This window comes from Molossus molossus, unplaced genomic scaffold (assembly GCF_014108415.1).
Source record: "Molossus molossus isolate mMolMol1 unplaced genomic scaffold, mMolMol1.p scaffold_m16_p_4, whole genome shotgun sequence".
Taxonomy (NCBI): Eukaryota; Metazoa; Chordata; class Mammalia; order Chiroptera; family Molossidae; genus Molossus; species Molossus molossus.
This window is the reverse complement of record NW_023425377.1, coordinates 62,607,705-62,624,307: the sequence shown is the minus strand read 5'-3', so window position 1 is coordinate 62,624,307 and position 16,603 is coordinate 62,607,705. Positions and strand designations below refer to the sequence as shown.

Sequence of the window (16,603 nt, the reverse complement as noted above, 5' to 3'; positions counted from 1 at the left end):
CCTTTGCTGCCCAGACCTACCATTGAACCATACACACAACACACCCACCACCATAGATTGGGCACTAAGCAAAAGTCTCTATGTTTTAGATGCACCAGCTCTGACTGCATGCCAGCCTGTGACTCCTAAGAAAAGTCAGTGAGGGAGGCATTGCATGGGGTGAGGCAATTGAATCCTTGGGACCTTTGACCCCTTCCTAAGGATACTGGTGGTGGCTCACCACTGTTGACATTTTTCCAGTTTGCAGTGTTGCTGTCTCAGTCCAATCCAGACTGTTGTGGCCCTTTAATCTTTGTTATATTTCTGGTTTTCTGGATATTTGCAGTCTGATGATGATACACCTTTGATTACCATGGGCTCCCAAGCCACTCTAGGTATTTGATGGACCTTCCACACTGTCCACCATCCACAGGCATCTAGTTTGTGGAGCACTAGAACTGCCTCCTCCAAATTCACTTTAAGCCCTGGTTGGTTTGGCTCAGTGGTTGGAGCGATGGCCTGTAGACCAATGCCGCAATCCAGCTGCAGCAGGATCCAGGAGGTCCCAAAGGTGGGTAAGGCGGCGGTGCCGGGAGACATGACTACATGACTCAGAGGCAGTGTGACACTGTTCCCATTTATTGTAATTTTCTTTGTGTTTATATATTTTCTTTTTGGCATAGGTTAAGCATTTGCGGTTACAGGAGCAGAAAGTTAAGTATCATAGATCCAGGAGGTTAGTTTCAATTAGACAAAGGAAAGGAACAGAATGATAGACTTATTTTTGTAACAGCAAAATATTGGCACCCAGATATGATTTTTTGATTCTTTAAGGTTATTGATTAACTTTATTCTAACCCCTATTTCTTTTCTCTTTCTCTAGATCAGCTATGTTTTGTTTAAGATCTCTAAGGAGATAAGGGCAACATTTCTTATAATATCTATTCAATTGAAATAGAATAGAACATTCTTGTTTTTTGGACCGTAGGCACCAGGGAGGACCTTGGCATGCTAACTGTTTCATGAAAGGCAAGCAAGAGTAAGGGACATGTAGTCCGTCTTTGTTAATTATTCTTAATCTATTTTCATTGTCTACTCCTGTAAAGGGCAAGGGAGGGTCAGGAATCCTTTGTGAAATACTCCTTCTATCTGGGGAGGAGGCACAGGAGTATAGGGTGCCTCCATTAGTTCCACCTGTTGCAATTTATCTATGACTTGTTTATTAGAGACTTTCGGGGGAAATATTTTACCTAATTGAATTAGTAAATTGTTAGGACATTCCGGACATGTAGTACTGTAGTGACTGTTTCAGGGGAAGCTAGCGTTTCTTCACAATTTAATTGAAACGGCAAGATTTCAGAGATTTTGTTTGCTATTCCCAGGTTAGTCATCAGGTAAATCAGAATAACAATTCTTAGTATAATTCCCGTAATACCAATTAGTCCCACTCCCATGCGACGTCCTCTCCCTAGAAGATGCATTCCTTAAAGCTTTCCTCTCCATATCCGGGCCTTGTCAGACAACATAGTTATAAGAGGATGCGGCAGACCAAAGAGTCCCGGGTTCGGTTCCTGCTAGGGACACGTACAAAAAAAAAAAAAAAAAAATCAACTTTAAACCCTGGCTGGTATGACTTGGTTGGGCATCGTCTCGTGCACCAAAAGGTTGCTGGTTCAATCCTTGGTCAGGGTACATGCCTGGGTTGTGGGCTCCATCCCAGGTAGGAGGCATGCAGGAGGCAGCCAATTAATAATGTTTCCCTCTCATATTGATGTGTCACTCTCTCCCTCCCTCTCTCTCTCTCCCTTGCCCTTTCTCTCTCTAAAAATCAATAAACTATTCTTTAAATAAAAAAAGGCATCACCTTAAAATGATCTCTGACACTACCTCTATTGCCACCTTCTTCTCCCATGTGCAGGTCAGTAAGGCAGTGTGGTCACTAAATATGACTGTTCTTAGAAAGTGATCATTTCTTCTTAGCCATACCATGGGTACTAATCAAGATAAAAAGGTGAGGTGTTTTATAGACCTATTTAGAGAATTTGGGATTCCCTCCTAGGCATGATGTTTCTTTCTTTATCCTCATGGCAACCCAGCAGGTCTGGATCACCCTCTAGTGGCTACTGCCAAAAGGGAGCCTAGGGAATTCTAACTTACAGCTGATTCAGCTTCTTATTTATTTATGTTTTAATTGATTTTTTTAGAGAGAGGAAGGGAGAAAGAGATAGAAACATCGATGTCAGAAATATCAATCGGCCACATGTGGCACGCCCCCAGCTGGGGACCGAACCCACAACATGGGCATGTGCCCCAACTGGGAATCAATCCAGGACCTCTCAGTCCATGGGTCAATGTTCAATCCACCGAACCACGCTGGCTGGGCAAAGCTGATTCAGTTTTGTTTCATTTTGTTTTTTCACATTTATCTTCAGATAGAATGGGAGGGAAGGAGGGATGGAGGAAGAGAGACAGACAGACATCAACTAGTTACCTCCCACACAACCCGACCAGGGCCAGGGACTGAGCTTCAACTGAGGTACATGCCCTTGACCAGAATCGAACCTGTGACTGGTCTGCAGGCCCACACTCTAACTGCTGAGCCAAACTGGCCAGGGCTGATTCAGTTTTTTAAAAAAACAGTTTACACAATTTGGTAACAATCACACTATTAAGTAATATCAAGGATGACGATCTGATTTTGAGTCCCCCCCCCCCCAAGAATTGTGTCCCTCAAACTGAATAACAATTCTGTTAGACCCACAATTCTCAAATTGTGTCCTGAGACACCCCAGAGTGCTGCAGTAGCAAGCCCATGGAGAACCATACAATATTTTAAATGTTCAAGGGAAACACAATGACACTCAACTTCTGTAGGAAACCATGTGAACTACTAGTATAAGGTGGATCATGGTTTCAACATTAGATTGCTATCCTTTTAACTATGTTTTATCTTTGCAAAGTTAGGTTTTCTGTAGTTGCTGTGACAAAAAGCAAGTACTGTGTGAATATCAGTGTGAAACAGGAAATGAGGATGGCAGTGTCCAATCTTTTTATTTTATTTTTTCCTTTATTGATTTGAGAGAGAGAGAGGGGAAGGGAGAGAGAGAGAGAGACAGAAACATTGATGAGAGAGAACATCAATTGGCTGCCTCCTGCATGCCCCCCACTGGGGATTTGGCCCACAACTTGGGCATGTGCCCTGATGGGGAATAGAATTTGCGACCTCTTGTTGAATGGGTTGATGCTCAACCACTGAGCCACACCGGCCGGGCAGCAGTGTCCAATCTTAATGCAAGATTTGAGATGTTGTATATCACCTGGTATATCCCATTGGCAAATAATTATGATTACTTAAAAATACAATAGGCCCAGCTGGCAGTGTGGCTCAGTTGGTTGGGCATCGTCCTGTGCACCAAAAGGTTAGGAGTTCGATTTCCAGTCAGGGCACATGCCTGGATTTCAGGCTTGGGGGCATGCAGGAGGCAGCAGATCAACATTGCTCTCACATTGACATCTGTCTCTCTCTCTCAAAACAATTTTTTCTTTTAATTTTTAAATTTATCTTTAATGTTGAAAGTACTACAGATTTCCCTCCTTTTATCCCCCCTTACCCCACCCCCCACTCCTGTACCTCTCTTGCTTTTCCCACACTATTTTCTGTGTCCATTGGTTATGCATATATGCATATAAGTTCTTTGGTTTATCTCTTCTCATCCCCACTCCCCACTTCTCTCTGAGGTTCATCAGTCTAACAACCAATTTGTACTTTTTTGGTACGTGCCCCTAGTGGGAACCGAACCCAGGACTTTCTGGTCCGCAGGCCAACACTCCAACCACTGAGCCAAACCGGCCAGGGCTGTACTTTTTTTTTATCCTCACCCGAGGACATTTTTTCATTTTTTGTTCAGATTGAGTGGGAGGGAGAGAGAGAGAAACATCGACATGAAAGGGACACATCAGCCCTGGCTAGTTTGCTCAGCCGTTGAGTGTCGGCCTGCTGGACCAGAGAGTCCCAGGTTCGGTTCCCGCTAGGGGCATGTACCACCAAAAAAAAAAAAAAGGACACATCGAGTGGTCACCACCCACATGACCCAACCAGGGCTGGGGACAAACTGCAACCAAGGTACATGCCCCTGACAGGAACCGAACCCAGGCCTCTCTGGACCACAGGCCGACACTCCAACTGCTGAGCCAAACCAGCCAGGGTTGTACTTTTTAAAAAAATATGTTTTTATTGATTTTTTTTAGAGAAAGAGGAAGGGAGAGATAGATAGAAACATTGATGTGAGAGAGAACATCAATTGGCTACCTCCTGCATGCCCCCCCTTCCCCCCCAAGAGATTTGGCCCACAATTTGGGCATGTGCCCTGAATGGGAATCAAACCAGTGACCTCATGGTGCATGAGTTGATGCTCAGCCATTGAGCCACATGGCTGGGTGGCCTGCACATTTCTTTTGAGAAATCAACTGACAATCTTATAGGAGCTCCCTTGTAGGTAACTAACTGCTTTTCTCTTGCTGCTTTTAAGATTGTCTCTTTAGCCCTGGCCGGTTTGGCTCAGCGGTTGGAGCATTGGCCTGTGGTACAGAGAGACCCGGGTTCGGTTCCCGCTAAGGGCACGTACCTCGGTTGCAGTTTGTCCCCGGCCCTGGTTGGTCGTGCGGGTGGCAGCCACTCGATGTGTCCCTTCACGTCAATGTTTCTCTCTCTCTCTCTTCCTCTCTCTCCCTCCCGCTCTATCTGAACAAAAAATGGAAAAATGTCCTCGAGTGAGGATAAAAAAAATTAAATTAAAAAAAAAAAAAAAAAAGATTGTCTCTTTATCTTTAACCTTTTGCATTTTGATGATGGTGTGTCTTGGTGTGGGCCTCTTGGGGTTCATCTTATTTGGGACCCTCTGTGTTTCCTGGACTTGTATGTCTGTTTCCTTCACCAAATTAGGGAAGTTTTCTGTCATTATTTTTTCAAATAGATTTTCAATTTCTTTGTCTCTCTGTTCTTCTGGCATCCCCATGATGCAAATGTTGGTATGCTTGAAGGTGTCCCAGAGGCTTCTTACACTATCCTAATTTTTTTTTTTATTCTTTTTTTCTTTTTGCTGTTCTGATTGGGTGCTTTTTGCTTCCTTATATTCCAAATTGATGGTTTGATTCTCAGTTTCTCCTACTCTACTATTGGTTCCCTGTAAATTATTCTTTATTTCAGTTCATTCATCCTTCATTTCTGACTGGTACTTTGCTATGCTCTTCAGGCCCTCACTAAGTTCCTTGAGCATCCTTATAACCAGTGTTTTGAACTCTGCATCTGTTTGATTGCTATCTCCATTTTTTTTAGTTCTTTTCCTGAAGTTTTGTTCTATTCTTTCATTTGGGCCATATTTCTTTGTCTTCTCATTTTGGCTGCCTCCCTGTGCTTGTTTCTATATATTACGTGATTTTCCTGTGTCTCCTAGGCTTTGTAGGGTGGCCTATTATTGTAGGTGCCCTGTAGGATCCAGTGGTACAGCCTTCCTGATCATCCCAACTGGGCCCTCAAGGTGCACCCCTAGTGTGGACTGTACACCCTTCTGTTGTAATCAAGTCTTGATTGCTGTTGGCACATCAATGGGAGGGATTTACTCAGGCTGATCAGCTGCAAGGACTGGTTGTGCCCACTGACCACTTTGGAGGATCAGCTGTGCAGGGGCCTATCACACAGAGCAAGACTTACTTTAGCAGGGCTCTGGTACCACTGAGACTACCCTTTTAGTGTATCACTTGTGGAGGTGGTTGGTTGGTGTGCTTCAATGTGGTCTGAAGCTGTCCACTGGGTGTGCTGGCTCTGGGGTCTCCCTAGAGGCACAGGCCAAGGTCATCCACAGCCTGTGTTCTACCATTCTATCCAGGGCCACCAGGCATAAGCTCCAACGCGATCTGCAGATGGCTGCTGCATGTGCTAGGCTTGGAGGTGTCCCAGCAAAGCCAAGCTGTGAACCAAGACTGGCTGCTTCTAGTTCCAGGCCTGGGGCCACTTAGCAAGAGGTATGGGGCTTGCTACGACCGACCATATACTGCTTGTTTGAGAGAATTTAGGAAACTCTGAAGTAAGTTCTAAGACAGGTCAATGTTATGGTAAAGCCTTTGGAAACAGTTGGGTGGGGCAGGGCCTCAGGGAATCACCAGGGAGGAGCAAACAGTGTGAGCCAGGTTGCTGGAGTTTCAGATATGGCAGCTGTCTGCCAAAACTGTGGGGGAAGGGCTCATCAAAGAAACAAAGGCCTCCGCCAGCTCAAATGTCCAGGAGAAAGCTGTCTCTCCAGCTGTCACCCTGATGCCAAACAACTCAGTTCTTTTCTTTTTTGTTTTTTCTTTTGTGAGAGTTAATACTTTATTTTGGTGTAAAGACGGGAAGCTGGAAAATACACTGTATTTAAAATCATCTTGGTTCCCCCTCACGTTGTGGAAACCTCCTCCCCTCAACAACTCAGTTCTTCCCCATGTGTCTCTGGTACCTTTCAGGCTGCCTCCCCTGTGCTGGAGCCTAGAGGGAGCAAGACTGGGTAAGTCAGTAGGCAGGCCCATTAAGAGATTCTGCCTGGGACTCCAGAAGCCTCAGCCTCCCTCAGCTTCAGCCTCAATTCTTGCTGGTTTTTACAGCCAGAAGCTATGGGGACTTCTCTTCCTGTCACTGGAACCTTGAGCTGGAGGCCTGGTGTGGGCCGGGGACCCCTCACTTCTCAGGAAGGACCTTCCCAGCCGTGGTATTCATCCTGATTTTTATTTGCCACATGTAGGTGTGGGACCAGCCTGTTGGCGTCTCTGCCCTTCCTACTAGTATTGATGTGGCTTCTTCTTTGTTTCATAGTTGTAAGACTTCCATTCAGCTCAATTTCAGGCAGCTCAGAATGATCTAAAAATAAATTTAAAAAAAATTTTAAATAGAATAAAAATATTCTCTTTCAATTTATATTTATTATTTTTTAAATGGCTACAAAGTTGTGACAACATAAATATGTAGTAAGATATTTGGACCTGACAACTTAATGGAACCATAAAGTTTTTTTAATCCTCTCCTGAGGATATTTTTCTATTAATCTTCAGATAGAGTGGGAGGGGGAGAGAGAGAGAGAGAGAGAGAGAGAGAGAGAGAGAGAGAGAGAGACATCAATGTGAGAGAGACACATCGATTGGCTGCCTCCCGCACGACCACGACCAGGGCCAGGGACCGAACTGCAACTGAGGTATGTTCCCTTGACTGGATCGCACCTGCAACTCCTTGGTCCGCAGGCTGGTGCTCTGCTGAGCCAAACCGTCCAAGGCTGTGAAATATTTCTTTTGTCCTGAGTTGCTATGAAAAAATTACTGAGACAGTAGGAGCACAACTGATTTTATAAAAACACCCGTGTTCCTCTTGTACCTGATTCTTCTGGACAAAATGTCTGGGTGTGACAAACAGTAAATTTATAGTTACTGGAATGGGACACAGTGGAAGAAGAAGAAGAATTTAATCTCCCAGGGCATGGGAAAGCAAAGAAAATTAATGATCTTGGTTTATCATATCTGCCCCTGAAGCTTCTGGTTCTCTCCAATTGTTGCAAGCCCTTTAAGCTGAATTGACTGCTGAGTCAGCCATCCCCTGCAAGGTGGCTCTGATATTGATTTGATCTCCATTTTCTTTAATGTCAACTGGGAGTCTACTGAAGACAGCAGGGGCAGGTCCTAGCTCCTGCTGCTTCCATACAAAACACCCATCAACTCCTCTGAATCTCACCATCATTCCCCTAAACATTGCTCAGTCATTCCACTGAGTGGATGAATGCCACTTGACTGGTGGTATGAATAGACAGAGCAGAGTATACGACTACCTTTAGTAGTCCCTCCAAAAATAAGGACTGGAAACAATTATTTGAACTACACTAGGAACCCTAAGTGATACAACCCTCTGGGAGGCCATATTGAAGACACTGTCAACCCGTGTCCCCAACTGATGTAAGGTCCTATTTCGGGGACCCAGCAATTATGTATGTATGTTTTATTTATTTATTTAGGTACGTGTCCCTCGCAGGAACCGAACCTGGGACTCTCTGGTCTGCAGGCCGACGTTCCAACCACTGATCCAAACCGGCTAGGGCAAGGGCCTAGCAATTTTAAACCATGCCTTATTTTCCCCCAGAGGCATCATGAGCACGTTTGGTGCATGGAAGCCAGGCATGAACTTGTGTGCTTCTCAAAATCATGGTGACTTTGGGGTGAGTAGTAAGAGACTAGAAGAAAACACCACCAGTAGATCGTGTGGCCCTCGTATAGCTGTAGAGATCTCCTCAAAATGAAGCTGCCCTTAATGGACGGTAACTGACTTGTATTTGTGTGCATTCTCTGGAGAGTTATATTCATGATAGGAGTCATCCTATTAGAAAAAGTGCTATGAAATTTGTCCCTGAAGTGAATTTAGCTGAAGTGATCAATGATACCACAAAGACTCTAGAAGGCATTCAGGTCAAAATCCTTTCCACTTCTTGACAAAAGTCCTTATAATAGTGTCTGCTACATAATAAACCCTTTATAAATATTCATCAATAAAACTAATAAAGCATGTTATCTGTGTTATTCAAATCTTCCCTAACCTTAATATTTTTTGTTTTGCTTGATCAGTCAGTTACTGAGAGAGATATGTTTCCATCTCCCAGTATGTTGGTGAATTTTTTTATTTCTCTTTATATTTGTCAGTATTTGCTTTATATATTTTGATGCTGTTATTACGTGCATATAAATTTAAGATTGCTATAATTCCTTGAATTTTCTGTCATTATTAAATGACCCTCTTTTTCTCTAATAATACTTTTTGCTTTAAGGTGATTTTGTCTGATACTGACCCAGTAACACCAGTTTTTCTTTTCCTTTTTATTTATTATTATGTTTAATCCTCATCTGAGGATTTGGTGTTTTGTTTTTAGAGAGAGAGGAAGGGGGGGCATCAATGTGAGAGAGAAACATCAATCGTTTACCTCCCCTATACACCCTGACCTGGGACCGAACCTGCAACCTTTTGGTGTGCTGGATGCTGCGCCAACCAACTGAGCCATCCAGCCAGGGCTCTCTTATTTTTTATATATTTTTTATTTTTTTAATTCTCACCTGAGGATATTTTTGTGTTTACATTTTGGGGGGGGGGGTACTTGCCCCTAGCGGGAACCAAACCCAGGACTCTCTGGTCCGCAGGCCGATGCTCCAACCACTGAGCCAAACCGGCCAGGGCTATTTTTGCATTTATCTTGAGATAGAGCAGGAGGGAGAGAGGGAGGAAGAGGAGAGAGAAACATCGATGAGAGAGAGAGATACACTGAGTGGTTGCCACCCACACAACCCCAACCGGGACTGAGACAAACCACAACCGAGCAGGAACTGAACCCAGGCTTCTGATCTGTGGGCCAATGCTCCAACCACTGAGCCAAACTGGCCAGGGCTTATTTTATTTTTTATTTGTTTGTTTGTTAATCCTCACCTGAGGATATTTTTTCCATTTATTATTTTTAGAGAGAGTAGAAGGGAGGGAGGGAGGGGAAGAGAGGGAGAGGGAAAGAGAGAGAGAGAAACAGCGATGCGAGAGAGACTGATTGGTTGCCTCCTGCTTGTGTCCTGACCGTGGCCCAATTGGGGTCAGGGATCGAACCTACAACCCAGGTATGTGCCCTTGACCAGGAATCGAATCCACAACCCTTTGGTCCATGGGCTAACACCAGCCAGAGCCAGGGCTCTTTTTTTCTTTGTTTGTTTTGGGGTTAAACATTTTTTTTAACCATTTGACTTTCAACCTTTTTCTATTATATGTTTCATGTCTACCTCTATCTATTATATACAATATAATTAGGTTTTTAAAAATCTGGTCTGATAAACTTTGCCTTTTACCTGGAAAGTTCATCCACTTATATTTATTGTAATTACTAACACAGTTGGATTTATTTCTACCATTTATTTTGTCTCTCTCTGTCTCTCTCTCTGTCTCTCTGTCTCTCTCTCTATATATATATGTATGTAATATATGTATGTGTGTGTGTGTGTACACACATATATACAATGGGGCACTATTCAGCAATAAAAGGAATGAAATATTGCCATTTACAACAACATGATTGAACCTTCAGGACATTATGCTAAATGAAATAAGTCAGGCAAAGGAAGACAAATACTGTATTATTTCACCTATATGTGGAATCTACACAAACAAACAAAAAACAAGCTCATAGATACAGAGAACAGATTGGTGGGTGCCAGAGGCAGGGAGAGTGAATGTATGTGTAGAGAAATGGGTGAAGGGGGCCAAAACATACAAACTTCCTTATAAAATAAGTCATGGGGATATAATTGTAGCATGGTGACTATAGTTAATTATTCTGTATTACATATTTGAAAGTTGCTAAGAGTAAGTTTTTTTGTTGTTACAGATGTTTCTCCTTTTTTACCTCATTGACACCCCATCACTAAGAGTAATTTTAAAAGTTTTCATTACAAGAAAAAAAATTTGTTTCTAACGAAGGTGATGGATGTTAACTAGATTTATTGTTATGACCATTTTGCAATGTATCCAAATACCAAATCTTGTACCCCTGAAACTAATATGTTGTATGTCAATTATACCTCAATTAAAGCATTTTAACATTTTAAATAATTGATATGCATACTTAGAGTGTAGAGTTCGTTATTATTACTATCTTCCAGAACTTTATAATGCTTTTATTCTAATTACCTCCCTCCTGACTTATATACTATTTTAACTTCTTGGCTTTCTCTTTATTTTATTTTTTTTCTTTATTGATTTTAGAGAGAGAGGAAGGGAGAGGGAGAAAGAGATGGAAACATTGATGAGAGAGAACATCAATTGGCTGCCTCCTGCATGCCCCCTAGTGGGGATTGGGCCCACAACCTGGGCATGTGCCCTGACCAGGAATCAAACCAGCAACTTCTTGGTGCATGGGTTGATGCTCACCAGTGAGCCACACTGGCTGGGCTAATATGCTTTTATTGATTTTAGAAGGAGAGGAGGGGAGAGTGAGGGAGAGAGAGAGAGAGAGAGAGAGAGAGAGAGAGAGAGAGAAACATCAATTGGCTGCCTCCTCCATGACCCCTTTTGGGGATCAAGACTACAACCTGGGCCCTGGCCAGTTTGGCACAGTGGTTAGAGCATCGACCTGTGGTCCAGAGAGACCCAGGTTCAGTTCCCGCTAAGGGCATGTACCTTGGATGTAGTTTGTCCCCGGTCCTGGTTGGGTTGTGTGGGTGGTAGCCACTCGATGTGTCTCTTTCATGTCGATGTTTCTTTCTCTCTCTTCCTCTCTCTCCCTCCTACTCTATCTGAACAAAAAAATGGAAAAATGTCCTCAGATGAGGATAAAAAAAAAAAAGACTTCAACCTGGTCACGTGCCCTGACTGGGAATCGAACCAGTGACCTCTCAAACTAGTGACCTCTTGGTGCATGAAGTGATGTTTAACCAACAGAGCCATATCAGCCAGGGCTCTTTTTTTAAACTTCACTATATTGGACATCTCTTATGCCCCATTACAGATACTCTAAGCCTTATTTGTCTCTTTATATAGCCAGCACTGTGGTAAATAGTTTTCTGCAGATGCTCACCAAGTCTACACAGATGCAACTTGATAATGCCTAGCCTCGAGCTTGCTCTGTGCATCTTCTGTCATTGCCCGGAGGCTTCTGTATTGATTACAAGGCATGGAATAGCATGGGACACCACAGTGCACCTAGAAAATGTAATGGGTGAACACTCCTTAAGGTGAGCCTCTGACCATGTACTTCATATGCTCTCTAGAATCATCATGAAAGATAGAGCACCAATACTTTTTGTTTTTTCATATCATTTAAGTGACCTCTTTATTCATTCCTTCACATAACAAACATTTTGCGCTCCTGCTAAGCATCAGGCACTGTTCTCTGCAGAGAACTATGGGCTGAACAGAAAAGATAAATTTTTTAAAATTAATTTATTTTTGTTACAGATGTTTCTGCTTTTCCCCCCACTGATTCCCGCCTCCCCCTCCCTCCCTGCCCTATCCCCAGCTTTGTTGTCCATGTCCATTGTTCATGCATACATGCATATAAGTTCTGTGGTTTATCTCTCCCCCACCACCGCCTCTTCTGGGGATTGTCAGTCTGTACCCCACTTCCACGTCTCTGGGACTACCCATTCCTCAGACGGTTATGTTCATTATATTCCACAAATAAGTGAGATCACATGATACTTGTCTTTCTCTGTTTGGCTTGTTTCGCTTAGGATAATACTTTCCAGGTCCCTCCATGTCGTCTCAAAGGATAAGAGATCTTTCTTTCTTACAGCTGCATGCTACTCCATTGTGTATATGTACCACTGCTTTTTTATCCATTTGTCTACTGATGGCCATTTGGGCTGTTTCCAGATCTTAGTTATTGTAAATAGTGCTGCTACAAACATGGGGGTACATATATTCTTTCTGATTGGTGTTTCAGGCTTCTTAGGGTATATTCCTAGAAGTGGGATCACTGGGTCAAATGGAAGTTCAATTTTTAATTTTTTGAGGTAACATCATATTGTTTTCCATAGTGGCTGCACCAGTCTGCATTCCCACCAGCAGTGTACTAGAGTACCCTTTTCTCCACACCCTCGCCAACACTTGTTGTTTGATGATTTGTTGATGGCAGCCATTCTGACAGATGTGAGGTGATACCTCATTGTTGTTTTAATTTGCATCTCTCTGATGATTAGTGATGTTGAGCATTTCTTCATATGTCTCTTAGCCATTTGTATGTCCTGTTTGGAGAGGTGTGTATTTACTTCCTCTGCCCATTTTTAAATTGGGTTCTTTGTCTTCCTTTTGTTGAGTTGTATGAGGACTCCATATGTATTGGAAATTAACCCCTTATCTGATATATCATTGGCAATTATGCTCTCCCATACAGTGGGTAGCCTTTCCGTTTTGATTATTGTATCTTTCGCTGTGCAGAAGCTTTTGAGTTTGATGTAGTCCCATGTGTTCATTTTTTCCTTTGTTTCTGTTGCCTTAGGGGATGTATCAGTGAAAATTCTGCTGCGTATGATGTTTGAAATTTTGTTGCCTACAGTTTCTTCTAGGATTTTTATTGGCTTCATGAGTCACATTTAAGTCTTTTATCCATTTTGAGTTTATTTTTGTGTATGGTGTAAGTTGATGGTCTAGTTTCATTTTTTTGCATGTAGCTGTCCAACTTTCCCAACACCATTTATTAAAGAGGCTGTCCTTACTCCACTGTATGCTCTTGTCACCTTTGTCAAATATTAATTGAGCATATTGCCTTGGGTCCATTTCTGGGTTCTCTGTTCTGTTCCACTAGTCTATATTCCTGTTCTTGTGACAGTACCAAGCTGTTTTGATTATAGTGGCTTTGTAGTATAACCTGAAATCTGGTAATGTGATCCCTCCAACTTTGTTCTTCTTTTTCAAGATTGCTGTGGCTATTAGAGGTTTTTTTTTTGTTTTTTTTTTTTATCCATATGAACTTTTGAAGTATTTGTTCTAATTCTGGAGCACCAATCCTTTGTAGTGGTGGTCAGATTAATAATGCATCCTTGCTCTGGCCAGTTTGGCTTAGTGGTTGGAGCAATGGCCCATGGACTGGGGAGTCGCAGGTTTGATTCCAGTCAAGGGCACATGTCTTTTTGTTTGTTTGTTTTGTTTTTTCCTATATTTTTAAATCTTTATTGTTGAATGTATTACAGATGTTCCTCATTTTTCCCCCACTGACCCCCTCCCCACTTCCACCCCCCTCCTGCCTTTCCCCACACTGTTGTCTCTGTCCATTGGTTATGTATATAAGTTCTTTGGTTTATTTCTTCCCACCTTCCAACCCCCTTCTCTTTGAGGTTTGTCAGTCTAGCAACCAATTTGTTCTTCTTAATCCCTTCACCTTTTTCACCCATTCCCCCAACACCCCTCCCGTCTGGCAACCAACAAAATGTTCTCTGTATCTATGAGAATGTTTCTGTTCTGCCAGTTCATTTTGTTTGTAGATTCCATTGTCGATAGATATGTATTCATTGCCATTTTATTTGTTCATATATTTTATCTTTTTCTTCAAAAAGACCCTTCAACATTTCATATAATAATGGTTTGGTGGTGATGAACTCCTTTAACTTTTTCTTGTCTGGGAAAGTCTTTATATGGCCATCGATTCTAAATGACAGCTTTGCAGGATAGAGTAATCTTGGTTGTAAGTTCTTGCTTTTCATCACTCTGAATATTTCTTGCCACTTCCTTCTGGCCTGCAAAGTTTCTTTGAGAAATCAGCTGACAGTCTTATGGGAACTCCCTTGTTGGTAATTATCTGCTTTTCTCTTGCTGCTTTTAAAAGTCTCTCTTTGTGTTGAACCTTTTGCATTTTGATGATGATGTGTCTTGGTGTGGGCCTCTTGGGGTTCATCTTGTTTGGGACTCTCTGTGCTTCCTGGACTTGTATGTCTGTTTTCTTTACCAAGTTAGGGAAGTTTTCTGCCATTATTGTTTCAAATAGGTTTTCAATTTCTTGTTCTCTCTCTTCTCCTTCTGGCACCCCCAAGATGCAAATGTTGGCATGCTTGAAGTTGTCCCAGAGGCTCCTTACACTATCCTCCTTTTTTGGGGGATTCTTTTTTCTTTTTGCTGTTCTGATTGGGTTTTTTTGCTTCCTTATATTACAAATGGATGGTTTGCTTCTTGTCTTTACCTACTCTACTATTGAATCTGTGTAAATTATTCTTTATTTCAGTTAATGCCTCCTTCAATTCTGACTGGTCCTTTTTTATGCTCTTGAGACTCTCACTAAGTTTGATGAGGTTCTAAGTTCATTGAGCATCTTTATAAGCAGTGTTTTGAACTCAGCATCTGTTAGGTTGCTTATCTCCATTTCGCTTAGTTTTTTTCCTGGGGTTTTGTTCTGTTCTTTCATTTGGGACCTGTTTCTTTGTCTCCTCATTTTGGCTGCCTCCCTGTGTTTGTTTCTGTGTATTACTTAACGAGAGGTATGGGGCTAGCTGAGACCAGATGCTGCTTGTTTGAAAGAATTTAGGAAAACCTGAAGCAGGATCCAAGACAGGCCAATCCTATGGTTAAGCAATTGGCAACAGCCTGGGTGGGCCTGAAAGTTGGGTGGGGCAGGACCTCAGGGAATCACCAAAGTGGGGCAAACAGTGTGAGCCAGGTTGCTGGAGTCCCAGATATGGCGTCTGTCTGCCGCTCCAGTGAAGGGCTCACCAAAGGAACAAAGGCCTCTGACAGCACGTTTGTCCCGGAGAAAGCCCCCTCTCCTGCCCTCGCTCCAGTGCCAAACAGCTCGGTTCTTCCTTGCATGTCTCTGGTGCCCCTTGAGCTGCCTCCCCTCCGAGCTTAGAGAGAGCAAGTCTCAGTAACTCCGTGCACGGGCCCTTTAAGAGGAGCTGCCGGGGCTCCAGCCGCCTCAGCCTCCCTGACCCTCAGTTCCCGCTGGTTTTTCCAGCCAGAAGTTATGGGGACTTCTCTTTCTGGGACTGGAACCCTGAGCAGGGCGCCTGGTGTGGGAGGGGGACCCCTCAGTCTTCAGGGAGGACCTTCCCAGCCGAGGAATCCTCCTGATTTGTATCTGCCACGCATGGGTGTGGGACCAGCCCGTCAGCCTCTGCCCCTCCTACCAGTCTGGATGTGGCTGCTGCTTTAATTTCGTAGTTGTAGGACTTCCATTCAGCGTGATTTCAGGCGGTTTTGAATGATGGTTGTTCAGTAGTTTAGTTGTAACTCTGATGTGGTTGTGGAAGGACATGATACCGCATTTAACTATGCCGCCATCTTGACCAGAAGTCCAGGATCTTCCTGATATAATGGCCCGGGCCACAGCAATGCTGTATAGAATTAGTTTGCCTTATGGATAACAGGAACACCTAGGCACATCCAGGAACACCCAGGCGCACCTAGGAACACCAAGGTATTTCAGGTATTTCAAGGTACATTGGGTCACACTTTGCCCTGAGTTGCACAAACACAATGCAAGCCTGATTCCTTGAGACTGTGAGGGAGGTCGAGTCTCTGACTCAAGATCTCCAGGCTCTGTGGACTCCGTCAGACACGTAGCAGGCTCCCAACAATTTCTTGGTTCAGAGAATATTCCAATTTACTAAGGTTATTTTGACTGAACAGGTTCAGCTAGAGGGCATACAGTGACTTTCTCAATCATCAATTATGGAGCAGCACAATAATTTACCAATCATCGATTATGGGGTTATAAATATGCCAGCACAGAAGGTTCTAAACAGATATCCACACTTTAGAGAGCTTCAATCATCTTTATCTCCAATTAACACTGAGAATATACAGGTTTTCCTTTGGTGAAATAAACAGTATTTGTGATGTACATATTGGCAATAAATACTGTACAGAGGCCACCTACTCCTGCATGACAGGATGTAGAAACATAGGGAACCCAATGCATATACCGTTTGTAATGGTGCTTTGGTTTAGATTACAAAAAGATGGTTTCAAAAAATTATTTGAGGATTGCTATTGTGAAGTTCTGTTGTGCTCGCTTTGGCAGCACATATACTAAAACTGGAATGATACAGAGAAGATTAGCATGGCCCCTGTGCAAATTAAAAGAAAAAAAAAAAAAAGATCTGT

The 16,603-nt window shown here is 43.0% G+C and overlaps 1 pseudogene; it reads left to right on the top strand.

Moving 5' to 3' along the window:
* The first annotated feature begins 16,504 nt into the window (after window positions 1-16,504).
* On the top strand, window positions 16,505-16,603 carry LOC118616614 (annotated as a pseudogene).